A 13749-nucleotide genomic window follows, 5' to 3' on the forward strand; every position below is an offset into this window, starting at 1 on the left:
ATGAAGACACTCAAAGGCATAAATTCTTCCTTATGGGCCTCAAAGAACTCAAACAGATATTAATGATTCCCCATTTCTATTGTTGTTTATCCTCATTATATTATTATTTGCATAGATCAGTGTAATGTTATTTTAAGAAGCACAATCTTCTGTTGTCTTGGCAATAGTTGAAATGTATTTGCAACAGTTTGCCATGGATTTATGGTAAAATTAGTTTGGTATTTCTGTGGCCTTATATGGGCCAAAGGCAGGGCAGTTCCTCTCCTGCTGGTATCTTGCCATTTTTGTCTGTATTTTGACCCCAAGGAATTTTATTTATTTATTTATTTTTTGTCTATACCTGTACTTCTTGAAGTTAAATGCTCACTAGAATAATAAAGTGAGATAGCCCTTAAGGTAAGTTTAACTAGACGAGTTTAAGTTCTAAAACCATAAAGGTCCCTTCTTGGATCCAGGCCACTCCTTTCTTGATCTGCCACTTCTACCTTGCTTCTCAGTTTATTTTTCTTTCAGATTAACCCCTAGGCTATTATGACATTGAAATTTGAGCAAATTCCTTTTTTTTCTTTTCTTTTTTTTTTCCGCAAAGCCAGTTAGATCAAGCCTTTGTATTGCAAAAGACCATCACTATGAAATGAGATACTTAAAACAAGACTAACCATGATATCTATATACTGATAAACTATAAAGCAGACTAAATATACATTATATATAGCATATATGGTGTACTATAAACAAAGAAAGCTAAATATAAAGCCTTTCTGTTCTAGGGTCTTAACATTTTGTAACAAACGTCAAACTACTAAGGGGAAGTGGGGAGGGGTGGTCAGGGCATAAGCAGTTACACAGTCAGATAGTACAGGAGAAGCTCATGTCTTTTTTTTTCTCCATTGAGGAATTAAATAAAATAATCTATTTATTATGGGAATAAGTCCAGGAAAAAATCTAGATAAATAGCTACTTCGACAGTTTTAAGATTACAGTAATATAAGTAATCCCTCCACCAATGCAGATGGAAATCCCTCTAGCCATTCTTATCCTGTGTAATTTTTGTATACTAAGAAATCTTCTGTAGGGAATTTATTCAAAATGCCAATTTGAAATTCTACAAATAAAGTGACTACTATGTCCATTTCCTTTTGTACAGAGATTCCATTGCTAAGCCTGTAGGTCTCTAGAATGGCACTATATGCATAAAAATATCTATAGCAGCACTTGTTGAGAAATGGAAGCAAAGCAGATGGCCATCAATTTAGGGCTGGCTAAACAAAATGTGGTACAGGCACATAATGAAATGTTATATACACTATACCAAACAAACATGATGAATATAGAGAAACATAGAAAAAAAAACTTGCATGAACTGATGCAAAGCCAGGAAAAAATTACACACAATGATTATAACAATGCAAATTGAAAGAAAAATAGCCATAAAATATCTAAAACCAAATGTTGCAAAAATATTAAGAACAAGTTTGCTCCCAAGGAAGATATATTTAGACAACTTCCTTACTCCTTTGCAGATGCTGGAGTGAAATACTACATATAATGTCAGATTTTTTAATAAGTTGATCAATATCCTTCAATTTTTCTCTCCCTTTTCTTTTTTCGTTCAAGTGCTTTGATAAAAGAGATGACTCTCTGGGAAGGGGGAGGAAGAAGGCTACGTGGGGAAATCTAGGTGATAAATAAATAAAATACATCAATAAAAGCCTGTCTTTTTTTTTTTAAAAAAAAGAAATTTAACATACTGAAAACCCTTTTCTCATTCTTTTACTCTCCCAATGGTATCAACTTGGCACTGAGACTGTGGATCTATTATCTTTTAGTCTTCAAACATGACCAGCCTACTTACTTTTCTAGATATACATCCTTGATGATATATGTGATTAATCCTGTGCATTGTTGGTATTTATATGTCTATGCTATCAAATGAGATAATGTTAAAAAAAAATCTTGTTTGGCATTCAAAACTCTTTATAACCTATTTCCAGTCTTATACTTTTTTCAACCTCATATACTCTGATCCAGTGACACTGATCTCCATGCTGTTCTTCACACAAGACACACCATATCTGGACTCCAAGCATTTTCTTGGTCTGTCTCTCATGCCTAAAATTGTGTTCTCCCTCCTCATCTCTGCCTCCTGGCTTCCTTAAAGCCTCAGCTAAAATTTTATCTTCTATAGGAAACTTTTCAGGACTTTCTCTCCCCTCTCCTCACCCTTAGTTATAATGCCTTCCTTTCTTAATGATTTGAAATTGATCCTGTGTATTCAGTCATTGTACAGAGTTGTTTGCATGTTATCTCCCTCATTAGACCATGAGTTCTTCTAGGGCAGGGACTATCTTTTGTCTTTCTTTGAATTCCAGCTTCTAGTATAGTGCCTGGCAAACAGTAGGCACTTAATACATGTTTACTGACTGACTTATAGGACAGTGCACTATTGGGGCAGTTACATGGTTACAGTACTAGCCCTGGAGTCAGGAGGACCTGAGTTCAAATTTGGCCTCAGACACTTGTGACACTTATGAGCCATATGACCTTGGACAAGTCAGTTAATCCTGATTACCTCACAACAACAACAAAAACAAAATGATAGCACTATTAAATGCATTTGGGTATCTTTTTACATTTTGCTCTAATCTGTTCAAATAAATAAAATAGCTATTCCCACACCTCTTTGAGGGCTTTTGCCCCAAAATATATATCCAGAGATTAGATTATTTCTATTGGTTGGATAAGTACCTACTAAATGACTATGATGTAAAAAACTAAGAAAGGTAAAACATGAATCTTGAATATGCTATATCTTAAAGGTATGTTATTTGAGTCATCTTCATTCTAGTAGATACACAATCTACTACACAAAAGCATTTATATGGCATCTGTTGGCCCTTGGCAAAAAAAGAAATGGAGTATATATTTATTTAAGAGTCACTTGTGTTTCTTCTTTGCATTAATTGAGAAGTATTTGGTGTGCTTATAATAAATCTCACCACTAAGCTGAATCAAAATCATAAATTTGTTCCCAGTGTAAAATTTTAGCAATTAAGGAAGAGGCATTATTGATTAGCACTATGATTACTAAACTCCATTCATTTCCTTGACTTCTTTATTTATTTTATGGTTAGATTTATCAATCTCTGAAAGACAAAAGTTGAGTAGTTGTACTCTATTTCCTTCTGCAATTCATTTAACTTTTCCTTTAAGAATTTAAATGCCATGCCATTTGGTGATTACATATTTAGCATGGATATTTCTTCATTGTCTATGGTTCCTTTTAGCAAGATATAGTTTCCCTGCTTGCCTCTAATTAGGTAAACTTTTGCTTTTTCTGAAATAATGATTATTACCTCTGCTTTTTTTAACTTCAGCTAAAATCTAATAGATTCTGCTCTAGTTGCTTATTTTAACTATCTGTGTCTCTCTGTTTCAGGTGTATTTTTTGTAAATAACATATTGTTGGATTCTTGTTTTTAACCCATTCTGCTATCCACTTCTGTTTTGTAGGTACGTTTATCCCATTCATAGTTATGGTTACTAACTATGCACTTCCCTCCATTCTATTTTCTTCTATTTAGCTTTCTATTTTTATGCCATCCTTCCTCTCATCTGTTTTGCTTCTTACAACTGCCTTCTTTTATCTGCCCTTTCTTTTATCACTCTCTCTTCTCCTTATTCTATTCCTTTCCCTCCTACTTCCTTGTTGGTTAACAAAGATTTCTATTACAAATTGAGTATATATTATATATATATGCATATATATATATATGTTTTCCTTTTGTGAAACAATTTGAATGTAAGCGCAGTTTAAGTGTTTCCCCATACACACACGTACAAATTCCCCCACTACTGTAAAAGTTCTTCCTTGAATGCCTTTTTTGTGTGAGATATTTTCCTCCCATTCTTTGTCTCCCTTTCCCCTTTTCCCAGGGCATCTCTCTCTCTAAAATAGTTTTTTTTTTCTATTTCATCCCAACATTATCAACTCACTTTTGTACCCTTTCGAGGGAATCCTTTAAACTGCCTTAAAGTTCTTAGAAGTTACATGAAGTTAGGGTCCTTTAATTCCTCATAATGGTATGGGGATAATTAGGTCAAGGGCTTGTGAAACCAGGATATTATTTTGTTACTTAGTCAATATCTTACTTTTCTCAGTTTGTTACAATTAGTTAATGTCAAAAGAAGAATAGCTTGTGGTCTGTCTTGTAAGTGCCTTAAAATTTATTTGTATATCCCACTCTTTGAAAAAAACTACTGGGAAAACTGGAAAAGAGTATGGCAGAAACTAGTCATAAACCAAAATCTCACACCATATACCAAAATAAAGTCAAAATGAGTTCATGGTTTAGATATAAAGGCTGATACTATAAGCAAACTGGGAGAGCAAGGAATAGTTTACCTATCAAATCTATGGAGAACAGAAGAATTCATGACCAAACAGGAGGTAGAGAACATTACGAAAAGCAAAATAGATAACTTTGATTACATTAAATCAAAAAGGTTTTGTACAAACAAAGCCAATGCAACTAAGATTAGAAGGAAGGTAGAAAATTGGGAAAGAATTTTTACAACCAGTCTCTCTGACAAGGGCCTCATTTCTAAAATATATAGAGAATTAAGTCAAATTTATAAGAATACAAGCCATTCCTCAATTGATAAATGGTCAAAGGATATGAATAGGCAGTTCTCAGATGAAGAAATTAAAGCCATCTATAGTCATATGAAAAAAATGCTCTAAATCACTATTGATTAGAGAAATGCAAATCAAAACAATTCTGAAGTACCACATCACACCCATCAGATTGGCCAACATGACAAAACAGGAAAATGATAAATGTTGGAGAAGATGTGGGAAAATTGAAACACTAATGCATTGTTGGTGGAGTTGTGAAATGATCCAGCCATTTTGGAGAGCGATTTGGAACTTTGCCCAAAGGCCTATAAAAATGGGCATACCCTTTGACCCAGCAATAGCACTTCTAGGGTTATATCCCAAAGAGATCATACAAATGGGAAAAGGACCTACACGTACAAAAATATTCATAGCAGCTCTTTTTGTGGTGGCAAAAAATTGAAAATTGAGAGGATGCCCATCAATGGGGGAATGGCTGAGCAAGTTGTGGTATATAAATGTGATGGACTACTATTGTGCTATAAGAAATGATGAACAGGCTGACTTCAGAAAAACCTGGAAAGACTTGTATGGTCTGATGCTGAGTGAAGTGAGAAGAACCATTGCACTGTGTATGTTGTTACACAATAACAGCCACGTTGTGTGATGACTAATATTGATATACTTAACCCTTACCAGCAATACAATGATCTAAGATCTCCAAAGGCCTCATGATGGAAAATGTTATCCACATCCAGAGAAAGAACTATGGAAGCTGAATTGCTATTTTTTTTCTCTTCTGTTGAGTTTTGTTTCCTCTTTCTGGTGGTTCCGCCTATCGGTTCTAAGTTTTCCTTACAACATCAGTAATATGAAAATATGTTTAATAGGAATGTATATGTATAGCCTATATCAGATTGTGCACCCTTTTGGGGAGGTAAGTGGGGAGGAAGGGGGAGAAAAGTTTTAAACTCAAAAATATATGGAAGTGATTGTTGATAAATCAAAATAAATTAATAAAATTTTTTTTAAATTTTATTTGTACATGAACAGAAGTTGAAATTGTTATATTACTTGATGTACTATTTTTAAATTGATTACTCAATGTATCTATGTCTGTATTGGAGTCTGTTATTAACTCTTTAGTGGATTCTTATCCTCCTGATGGGGGAATGAATAATGAATTAATGCAAAATATAAATGCAAAATATAAAAACTAGGTTCTAATTTTTCTGTTACTTCTTTTCTAATTTGAGTTTCTTAGACATGACAATTGGCCAAGGCTCCAATTTTGATTTTATAATAATAGAGACATAAGGGTTGAGTTAACTTCCATCATTTGACCTGGTTATTGGCAAAGTAATTTAAAATTGTGTTAAGATCAATCTTGTAGGGAAAATGGACACAAGAAAAAGGATCTCTACAAGAAGAAGTCTGCTGGATACTGCTTGAACAGCACTCAGACCTGAAAACTTCATTAGATGATGTCCCAAAAACCAGACAGCTGTATGAGATGCCTTAAATCGACTATTTGTTGTTACTTTTTCCCTTTGGGTCCTCGTATCTGTACTTACTAAGGAAACTGCCCCCTTTAGATTTGTCAATACATCAATCAATTTCTCATTCCCCTCTTGCATATTGTTATAAGTCCCCAAAACCCCTTGATGAAATGTTGACCATATCAGTTGGTGATTCATTGAGAAGGCTACACCTCTCATTAGAATCAGATGAGGGATTGTGAAAAATTATTTCTCTTGGTAATCTCTGTCTTGGGTACTCAGAGCTCCCCACTGCCAGCTTTCTGCCAATGTTCTTCAGAAAGACATCTCTGATACTGAGATTTCATTGAATCTTCTTATCTTGGTCAAACTCCAACTCTGGCCTGAATTGATTTTATCCTACTCAGGTATGAGTGGAGACAGTATTCTAAGACTGGGGGTGGTATTTCCTTTGATGGCAGGCAATATTGGCCCTTGTGGACTAAGTGGTCTAATGCATGTACTCAAGATCTCATTTTAATATATCCCACCTACTGGTATGTTGACCAATCACGGTTGATTGGCACCCTTTGGGAACACCTACTGTCCAAAGGGTATATAAGACTGTATCCCAAAATCCCAAACCAAGCCACTTCTCAACTGGTCCCCTTAGCGGGGCCCAGTTTTGGACTGAACTCCCATGCAATGCTTGTAAAGCCAGCTTGACAGAAATTAAACCATGGACACACGCACCCAATTTTATTTGTCTCTTTCTTAGATAATAAATTGAGGTTCACAGTATGTACAGTGTATCTACCATCTATCTTTTTTTTTAGGGAAGGTGGGGTAACATCATTGATAGAGAGAACTCCTCTTGCTCTCTGGCAACTCTTATTGGGTCTTACTTCCAGGTAAAACTTCAGAGGTGCTTACCTTTCGAACAGTAGTTGGAAATTTACACTTCGGAAGGCACCTTTTCCACAGATGATGATGATGATGATGATGATGATGATAATTATATACACACACACACACACACACACACACACACTTATGAAAAAATGACAAGGAAAGAGTAGTAACTGCAATGGTAAATCCCAACTAATAGGAAATTGCTAGAGTGTGTCATTGAGCCTGAGTAGAAGCTGCTCCAAAAGTTGCCAAACTAATCATTTGGTACATTTGTTTAAACTCTTTGTTAAATTTTTGGCTCTATTCAATTTATTACATGAATTAGTTATCACAGTCCAAGTTAAACAGCTGACCCCACATGGTTAGATAATATAAATTGTTGTTTTTGTTTTTACATGAAAAGTGTCAGAAGAAAATTTTTTTAAAACATAATACAAGGAAATTCTCACTTAAGCATATCTTTCTGACCTTGAGAGAGTTAGGACAAAGGTTATCAACTCTACTCTGGCATTTTGGGGTTAGTAAGTGCATTGCTTTGGCACTAATTGCCAGTGTAATGAGGGAATCAAGGGAATTTTCTCATTCTAACCCAGAAAAGCTTGGGGGGAAATAATCCCTGAGGTAGAAAACAAGCCATTAAACAATTGAAAGAAAACAAACCAAAAAAAGTGTTTTTGTTTGTTTTTTCTTTCCTTTTCTTTTTTTTTTTTTTGCTTGGGTTTTGTTTTTGTTGTTTTCTGCTTGCATTCATAAAACTCAGAGTTTGATTCATAATACAGCTTGAATAACCCAGAGGTTATTTCTTCTCCAGGAAATTCCTTCACTTTTTCATGCCTCTCTAGGCTACACTCCTGACTCATCAACACAGAACTTTCTCTATTATGTCAAAGAAACATCCATACCTTGGCAGTTCACTCTACCCCTGGACTACTCCTCAAATTAGAAGTACATTTTGTTTTCTCTCTGTTATTGACTGGTTCCTCCCAGATGCTCCATTGTAAGGGGTAGGCCTAGGCCAACCATGTCTTCATTCCTCTGTAGGCTACACACCTGACTCTTCTCAATAGGACTTCTGTCTACCACACCCAGTGCTCCTCTTTCTTTCTTCCTCCTCCTCCCTTTTCTCCTTCTTCTCCTTCCTTTTCCCCTTTGTCTTCTTCCTCCTCCTCCCTTTTCTCCTTCTTCTCCTTTTCCCCTTCATCTTCTTCCTCCTCCTCTCTCTCACCTCCACTTCCTAATCCCCTGTTTTTTTGTGAGTGTGTGTGTGTGTGTGTATGTATGTAAGGTGAATTTTAGTGTGTGTAAGGAAGATGTTGTTATTTGTTTTTAGAGAATAGTTCCAGGATCATAGATAATATTTCTCAGGAATTATGGTTGAAAATATCTACATCACGCTTACACAGCAAGATGTAGGGATGACATAATGTACACCTGTGCTGTACCAGGTCATGATGATATTGCTGAAGTTAACCTGTAAGCTTAATGTTGGCAAGATGCCTTCTTTGTCTGTTGCCCTATAAAGCATGTGGGCACTGGTCAGTGAGTGGGGGAGCCTGTTTCAGGATTTGGGTAATGTATAGAGGAATGCATGTACCTACCTTGATTGGTCCCCATCAAGGCTTGAGGGGAATCTGTGGTTGCTTCAACTGGCCTCCATCAAGGCTTAGGGGATGAGCAGTTATATTCCTATTCTTGCCTGCCCCTGCAAGAAGTGTGATTAGGGAATGCCATAGGAGCTGGTGCTCACCTTATCAGCAACGCCCTTTGAGAAGAATTGACTAGCAAAAAGTGAGCTTACTTAACCCCTCCAAAGCTATCTTCCTGTCTGACCAATCAAAAGTGAACCTGTTTTAGAACAGCTGTTAGTGGTAGGAGCCCTGCTGTGTTCTCCTGCAAAACAAATGGTGTTACCTGTGTGTTTACCTGTGAAACAACTGGTGATGAGGATGGGATTTGTGCACACTAAAGGCAAGACTGTGGGTTTTAGTGGGCCTGGAATAGGCATTTCAGGATGTTTTCCAGTTATTGTGTTATCTTTCGTAGCTACAGTGCTATGTACCCTTCCCCAGGGACAGGAGGATGGAGTATGCATTAGTGGCCATTCTAGCACAATTGTTTTAGATAAATATTAACCCAAAGAATTCCTTGAAGTAGTTTTGAGGGTCCTATTTTTGAAGATGGACATGGAATACATAAACTCAATAAATATATGAAATTATATATACATATATAACATATGTATGTATATATGTGAAAATTAAAAAATGTTTGCTTTTATCATTTGACTATTTCATAAATTTTATTTTCCAGATATCACCCCTTCATCTTCAACTCACCCTGTGCCCTCTATCTACCTATCTATACATGCACATTATCCCCTGGATCTGTTTTCCAGGTCAATTGTTTTTCCTATGAGATATTTCACATTCTCTTCTATTTTTTTCATTCCTTTGGATTAGTGTTACAGTGCCTTGATTTCTCAAATAGTCACTAGCTTCCAATTTCTCATTCTAATTTTTAAGGAAGTATTTTCCTTTCAGTAATCTTTTGGACTTCCTTTTCCATTTGGCCAATTTTGCTTTTTAGGGCATTCTTCTCCTCATTGGCTTTTTGGACCTCTTTTGCCATTTGGGTTAGGCTAGTTTTTAAGGTGTTATTTTCTTCAGTATTTTTTGGGTCTCCTTTAGCATCACTTTCATTTTTTCTTTGACTTCCCTTACTTGCTTCTCAAAATCCTTTTTGAGCTCTTTCATGGCCTGGGACCAATTCATATTTTTCTTGGAGGCTTTGGATGTAGGAGCTTTGGTTTTGTTGTCTTCTTCTGGTTGTATGTTTTGATCTTCTTTGTCACCAAAGTAAGATAATATAGTTTGACTCTTTTTGCACTGCTTGCTCATGATCCTGGCCAATTACTTGAGTTATAAACTCTTTGGTAAGGTAGAAGTGTTTCCAGTGTGGAGAATGTGCTGTCCCAAGCTTCAGGGATTTTGTGCCGCTGTTTTCAGAGATACTTCTAGGGACCTGTAAATTTTCAGTTCTTCCAAGGTGCTGTGACCAAGGGTGAGGTGTTTACTCCTTTCCTGGCCTGTGCTCTGGTCTATGAGCACTCTTTTCTGTCTTGGAACTGTGAGGAGGGTTTCCTCTCCACAGCCACTACAAGATCCACCAGCCAGCGCTCCTCTTCACCCCAGGACCACCACCCAGAACTGCAACCCAGATCCAAGCACAGGCAAAACAAGAGAATCCTGCACCAGCAGAGAGATCACTGCAATCCCTCTCTGATAAACCACTTGATTCCCCCTCAGTCCATGGGCCAGAAGCTCAGGAGGCAGCCGCCACCTGGGGCCATGCTCAGGGAATGGGGCTGGAACCCCACTGTCCTTCTGTCTCACACTGCAGAAACAGATTTTCCCCACTGACCTTTTAAGTTGTCTTTGGCGTTCCTGGGTTGAGAAACCACCTGGAAAAATGGAAAACACCACAGCTGCCTGCAATTTAGTCCTCTGAGGCCTGCTTCAGGTTCGCTGCAGCCTGCACATCCATGCCAAACTGCGCTCCTCTCTCCACCGAGCGCGATATACCTTTCTGATCAACCATCCAGGCTATCTTTGGCTGGAAATTTGTTTCACTCTGTCTTTTTGTGGTTTCTGCTGCTTTAGAATTTATTTAGAGTCATTTTTATAGGTATTTGGAGGGGTTTGGGGGAGAGCTCAAGCAGGTCACTGCTTTTACTAAGCCATCTTATCTCTGCCCCCCCCATTTCTAATTTTTTAAGGAGTCTTTTTCTTCCATGAATTTTTGTACAATTTTTCCCATATGGCCAATTCTGCATTTTAAGGAGTTGTCTTTGGTCAATTTTTTGTGTATCTTTTCTTTTTCGATTTGACGAATTTTGCTTTTTAAGGAGTTTTTCTCTTCAGTGGATTTTTGTGCCTCTTTTCCCATTTGTCCTAGTCTGTGTTTTAAAGTGTTATTTTCTTCTAAATTTTTGGTGTCTTCTTTATCAAGCTGCTAACTTTTTTTCATAAATTTCTTGCATCACTCTAATTTCTCTTCCTAAATTTTCCTCTACCTCTCTCGATTTTTATTTTATTTTATTGTTTTTGGACAATTGGGGTTAAGTGACTTGCCCAGGGTCACACAGCTAGTAAGTGGATTTTTATTTTTTTAAAATTCTTCCATGGCCTGGAGCCAATTCATATTTTTCTTTGACACTTTTGATGTAGTAGTTTTGACTTTGTTGTCTTCTTCTGAGTTTGTGTTTTTATCTTTCCTGTCATCATAGTATCTTTCTACAGTGATGATCTTTTTCTGCTGTTTGCTCATTTTTCCAGCCTATGTATTGACTTTTAAGTCTATGCTAAAGTGTGCCTCTGCTTCCAGAATGGAGGGGACACTGTCCCAAGCCTCAGGTTTTTTTTTAACGCTGCTGTTTTCAGAGATAATTTCAGGAATCAGTTGTTAGGATCTATATATTGCCACTGGACCCAGATGGCTCCAGAAGACAAAGTGAGGTTGGTGACTTTGCATAGCTCTCCTTCATTTAAATTCAATTCACTTGCAAGTCATGGCATCACTTTCCTGATGCCATGGTCCTCTTCTATGATGAAGGACAAGGGGCAGCTATGTGGCACAGTGGATAGAGCATCAGGAGGACCTGAGTTCAAATCCAGCCTCAAACACATAACATTTACTAGCTGTGTGACTCTGGATAAGTCACTTAACCCCAATTACCTCACCAAAAAAAAATAAAATAAAAGAAGAATGAAGGACAAACACTAATAGTATATAGTTATACACATATATACAGTATATATCATACTATAATAATACATATGCATATATATGTATAAAAATAGTTTTCTTCCTATTTGACTGTAAGCTTTTAGAGAATAAGAATTATTTAATTGATTTTATTTATATCCTCACTGCTTAGCATAGTGACTGACACGTAGTAGTTGCTTAATAAATATTTGTTGATTGATTTCCAGATTCTATATCTATATTATATGGGACAGTTTCATGTCCTTTCTCATCTTGGTCACCTTTCTGTAGGTATGCACAGCCCGTTAATATCGCTCTTAAAATATGGTATCCAGATGTAAAACTGTCAAAATAATTATCTTTTTTTTAAGGCTGGGGGAGATATACCGTTTGTATGTAGATCTATGTGGTTTCTCCTCATTTTTAAGGAGTTTATTAAAGATGAAAAGTTATAGGTTCAATAATAATTGCTATGAACCCCCCATTAGGAAAATTTCTAAATTTTGCAGGATCTTTTACCTATCTATCTATCTATCTATCTATCTATCTATCTATCTATCTATCTATGTGCGTGTATGTATGTATGTGTACATATATGTGTTTATATACATACACATGCATGTGTGTATGCACGCATACATACACATAAGTGTATATTTTTGACCATCACTGCTTTAAGAAATAGTGCTTCATCAATCCATGTGGTCCATATGGATATTCATTCTGTTCGAAGAGTAAGCTTCCTCTTCAGTTCTGGAGGATATTTAATCTGTTGGAACATTTGTAATGCTGGTCATGCTTTGAGCTGACCACAAGGTAAACCCATTATTACCACAATCAAGGGCAAGGAAGGTCAAAGATCTTCTGACTATATTTAAAGAAAATGAAAGGTTCCATATCCAACCACTGTCATAGGCCCCACTAAACCATCTTGAATGTCTAAAAATGAGCTAAACAAAGGGGAAAAAGGAAGTGTTTACACACACACATACACACAGAGAGGGGGAGGATGGGAAGAGGGAGAGAGAGAGAGGGAGAGAAAGAGGAAGAGGAAGAGGAGGAGAGAAGGAGAGCCCCTTGGTTTCTTTGTGGTTAAGGAAAAATTTAGATTATTTTTAGTAATAAGCTTGGTAATACTAGTAACAACAACAACAGAAACCATTACCACCACAATAATAAACAGCTAACTTTAATATATCATTTTATGGTTTGCAAAGTAGTTTAGAAACCCTGTGAGGTAGGTTCTGCTATCATCACCACTTTACACATGAGGAAAATGAAGAAGATAGAGGTTAGTGACATATCTAGTGTCACATAGCTAGTAAATGTCTGAGGCAGATTCAAACTTAAGTCTTCTTGATTCCAACTCTAATACTCTCTCCACAGTGGTACCTTTGGGTTATGAAAGAACAGATTATATTATAGTATCTATGTGTAAAGAGACAGGTTCTGAGGGAAATTTGGAGAAAATACTGACTTTTTCTTGGGTCATCCCTCAGATTGCATCTTCAATTATACTATACCTATAAAGCTTATGACTTTCTCTTTTCTGACAAAGTTCAATCCAAACTTTGCCCCTCAAGGCTGTGCTAGAATGCCATGCTTGTGTCAGTCTCTGGAATTCCAAGGCTTAGAATCTCTATCAGTTTTCAGATCTTCTATACATTATATTCTCTACATTACGTTCTATATATTCTTCTTCTATGCATTACTTAGGGCATGGCCAAGTCTCACACACAAATAGTTTTGAGGGATTCAAAGAGGTGTACAGTCCCCATTAATTCTTGATTCTACTCTGTTGATTAAATCAAGGAGAGTACTCAATAACATGTAATTACTTTTAAGTGGGTGGAATAATCAATGGGGATGGATCTCTACAAAGAAAGAAACATATATGGTGTTTGATCAGATCATAGTATGCTGTTTATCATCTTTCACTAAATGAGCTCTTTTGATTGCTCAATAACACTGTAAAGT

This window comes from Vombatus ursinus, unplaced genomic scaffold, assembly GCF_900497805.2.
Source record: "Vombatus ursinus unplaced genomic scaffold, bare-nosed wombat genome assembly UNPS02014798.1, whole genome shotgun sequence".
NCBI classification, from domain to species: Eukaryota; Metazoa; Chordata; class Mammalia; order Diprotodontia; family Vombatidae; genus Vombatus; species Vombatus ursinus.